Genomic DNA, 3679 nt, shown 5'->3' on the forward strand with positions numbered 1-3679 from the left:
TTCCTCATGCAGATCGCCATTTAAAAATGCACTTTTCACATCCATTTGGTAAATTTTAAACTTTCTAAAACACGCAATGGATATAAAGAGTCTGATTGATTCAAGATGTGCTACTGGTGCAAAGGTTTCATCATAGTCAATACCTTCAATTTGAGTGTAACCTTGTACCACTAGTCTAGCCTTGTTTCTAATTATATTGCCAAGTTCGTCAGACTTATTTTTGAAAATCCATTTGGTTCCAATGATGTGTTTATCTTTAGGTCTAGGTACGAGATACCAAACATCATTTCTCACAAATTGGTTAAGTTCTTCTTGCATCGCAACAATCCAGTTTTCATCAGCAAGAGCTTCTTTTACGTTAGATGGTTCTATCTAGGATGTAAAACATACGTAATTGCATATATCCTCAAGTTGTTTACGGGTACGAACACCAGTGAGAGGGTTTTCAAGAATCTGTGTGGTTGGATGATCTTTAACAGTCCTCAGTTCAGAATCAGTCTGATTAGATGAAATATTAGATTTATCAATTACTAGTACTTCATCATTATCTGAATTTGAGACTGGTGTGTTTAAGTGATCATCAATGACCACAATGATGGATTCTTGAATCACACCGGTCCTTTTGTTCAGAACCCTATAAGCTCGACTGTTTAAAGAGTATCCTAAAAAGATCCCTTCATCACTCTTTGTATCAAACTTTCCCAGTGTTCACGATCTCGTAAAATATAGCACTTGCTGCCAAAAGCTCAAAAGTATTTGACAGTAGGCTTTTTATCGAACCACATTTCGTAAGCCATTTTATTATTACCTTTACTAGTGTAAACCCGGTTAATAATATAGCAAGCTGTATTGACTGCTTTAGCCCAAAGATTCTTAGAGAGCTTTATACTATTCAACATGACATTAGCCATTTCTTGAAGCACTCTATTTTTTCTTTCAACTATACCATTTTATTGTGGAGTTTTGGACGCTGAGAATTCATGTAATATTCCCTGGTCACTACAGAACTTCTCAAAACCGTTATTCTCAAATTCAGATCCATGATCACTACGAATCTTACTGACTTGAGAACCTTTTTCAGTTTGAATCCTTTTGAGAACCTTTTTTACTTCTTTAAGGGTTTCTGATTTATCCCTTAAGAAGATAACCCATGTATATCTAGTAAAGTCATTTACTATTATCAAAATATATCTTTTGCCACCTCGAGTTTCTGTCCTGGTAGGTCCTACTAGATCCATATGGAGAAGCTCGAGTGGTCTTGATATGGTATTGGAATTCACCTTTTTGTGTGAGTTCCTTGTTTGTTTGCCAAACTGGCATTCACCACATATTTTATCTAATTTTTGTAGTTTGGGTAGACCTCTTATAAGTTCCCATTTGCTAAATCTATGTTAATTTCAGTAGTGTACATGTCCAAGACGTTTGTGCCACAAATCAGTCTCGTCTGTTTAGACCATGTAACATGATTGATTAGATGAGCTGGATTCACTAACAATATAGCAATTTTCAGACGTTCTACGTCCAGTTAGTATTACTGAACCCTTGTTGTTAAGAATCTCACAGCTTTGATTAGAAAACCGTACACTATGGTTATTATCACAAATCTGAGATATGCTTAGAAGATTATGTTTCAGTCCGTTAACATACAACACATTTTTAATCAAAGGAAGGTTATAGAGTTGAACCGTACCTTAGCCAATAATCTTGCAGTTGCTGCCATCTCCAAATGTGACTGAACCGTCAGTCATGTCTTTGAGATCGGTGAATAAAGTCTTGTCGCCTATCATATGCCTGGAGCATCCACTATCTAGGTACCACTTAGAATGGCTTGTTGCTTTAAAAGCGGTGTGGGCAACCAAGCAAGTGACCTTTGGAACCCATTTCATAACCATTTTGGGTTTAGGAGGATAGTAGGTCTTCTTTTGATTGTAAGAGTTATAAGTATGACCTAGTGAGTTAGACTTTAGAAGCTCCTTAAGTAAATTAACTATCTTTTCTGCCAAAGAACTTTGGTTTTGCTTTTAATAGTTGATATGTCTTTTAGGTTTTTGAAAAGATTTAAAGTTTTTAGAAAACATTTGATCTTTCCCTTTTGAGTTTAAGATCTCTCCCTTTACAAACGTGGGAGAAGTATTCTTCGGTTTAGGAGGAACACTCTTGTCATAGCCCAGACCGGATCGATTACCAGATAAGAGTTTTTCTAATTTAGGATCACCTTGGGCATATTTCCAGGTTTCCTTTAAACTCAAGAGAGAAGAGACTTCATGTTTTAGTTATTTGTTTTCAGATTTAAGATTTTCAAACTGGGAGGTTTTAAAATCTAAATCGCATTTTGTCTTTTCAAAACAGTCTGAAATATGAGACTTTTCTAAAATAAGAGATTCATAAATTTCTTTGAGTTTAGAAAATTTCTCTTTTTGAAGTTTCAATTTCACAGCAATTTTACAAATTTCCTTGTATAGGGCATTATAAGCATCTTGAAGATCATCTTCATTTTCATATTCACTATTCAGATTTTCTTCATTAGTCGAGTCATCATTATCTGAAAAAGTGAATTTAGCTAGAGTCATAAGGGCCTTAACATCACACCCTGACTCAGTTTCAAGATCTTCTGATTCAGAAGAGACTTCAGAATCAAAGGACTCATCCCAAGTAGCTATCATACTTTTCTTTTTTGACTTGCCCTTATTAGGACACATTTGTTAGCCAAATGCCCATACTCATGGCAGTTGTAACATTAACTGTCTTTTAATGATTTTCTAGTTTTAGGTTTAAGTTTCTTTTTATCAAATGCTTTTTGAAAATCAACCCTCTTTTTACTTTTAAAATTTTTATAAAATCTCTTTGCCAAAAGAGCCATATCATCCTTAGAGTTTTCTAAATCAGAGTTTAAATCATTTTCATGAAAACCATTTTTAAAAGTTTTTAAAGCAATAGATTTACCTTTTGGAGCTTTAAAGGTTAACTCATAAGTCTGTAATGAGCCAACTAATTCCTCAACCCTCATATTGTCCGTATCACGAAGTTCTTGGATTGCAGTTACTTTAGAATTGAACCGTTCAGGAAGTGAGCGTAGTATTTTAGCACATATCTTGCTTTCAGGAATTTTATCGCCTAGACCCCACATAGAGTTTACAATGTCATTTAATCTAGTATAGAAGTCCATGAACATTTCATTTTCTTCCATACGTATTTCCTCAAATTTAGTTGTGAGGATTTGTATCTTAGATTTCTTAACAATTGAAGTACCCTCGTGTGTCATTTCCAATATATCCCAAGCATGTTTTGTAGAATCACAGGATATAATTCTTTTAAATTCATCCAGTGATAGTGCACAAGTAATTGCATTTAGTGCTTTAACATTTGCACTACTCTCAGTTTTCTGAAGTGTGGTCCAAGAGAAATACGATGTAATTTTCATAGATTTTGAACCATCAATCCCGGTTACTTTAGTGGTAGGAGGGGTCCATTCATTCACTATGGATAGCCACACACTTTCATCCATGGATTTGAGGAAGATCCTCATCCTGGCTTTCCAAATGGCATAGTTGGAGCCATTAAAGGGTGGAGGCCTAGTGACTGATAGGCTATCAAAATTTGACATCTTTTATATAGCTGAGATTGTTAGCTCAGGAATTAAATCCAAATAAAAAGCAATAAGAGCGAGCTATTAGGCTTT

The sequence above is a fragment of the Magnolia sinica genome, chromosome 7, assembly GCF_029962835.1.
Source record: "Magnolia sinica isolate HGM2019 chromosome 7, MsV1, whole genome shotgun sequence".
Taxonomy (NCBI): Eukaryota; Viridiplantae; Streptophyta; class Magnoliopsida; order Magnoliales; family Magnoliaceae; genus Magnolia; species Magnolia sinica.